The sequence below is a fragment of the Onychostruthus taczanowskii genome, unplaced genomic scaffold, assembly GCF_017590055.1.
Source record: "Onychostruthus taczanowskii isolate IOZ18803 unplaced genomic scaffold, ASM1759005v1 scaffold3, whole genome shotgun sequence".
In the NCBI taxonomy this organism is placed as follows: domain Eukaryota; kingdom Metazoa; phylum Chordata; class Aves; order Passeriformes; family Passeridae; genus Onychostruthus; species Onychostruthus taczanowskii.
In genome coordinates, this window is record NW_024500349.1 from 25,576,661 (window position 1) to 25,576,972 (window position 312).

The window sequence follows — 312 nt, forward strand, 5'->3', positions numbered from 1 at the left end:
GCTCCGGCTCCTTCTGCGGGGAGGGCTGGGGGGCTGTGAGGGCACAGGGGCTGAGCTGGGGGGGTCCCCAAAACCCCTCGGGGGGGGCTCAGCCCCGCCTGCTCACCCCCATCGCCCAACCCTAGGACCCCCCCAAAAGCACCCCCAGCTCCCCCGGGGGCCCACCCTGGTCCCAACACCCCACGGCAAGGGGGGGCTGAGCTGGTGGTGCCCCCCAAAACGCCCCGTGGGGCTGCACCCAGAGACCCCCCACCCCTGTCCCACAGGCACGGGGGTCTGGGGGCTCTCTTACCTTCGAGGTGCTTCCTGGAG

The 312-nt window shown here is 72.8% G+C and overlaps 1 protein-coding gene across 1 annotated transcript in view; it reads right to left on the minus strand.

Annotated features, from left to right (window-relative positions):
* The window catches only part of NACAD (NAC alpha domain containing), a 7,523-nt gene that overhangs the window by 3,252 nt on the left and 3,959 nt on the right, over positions 1 to 312 (minus strand). The window lies entirely within an intron of this gene.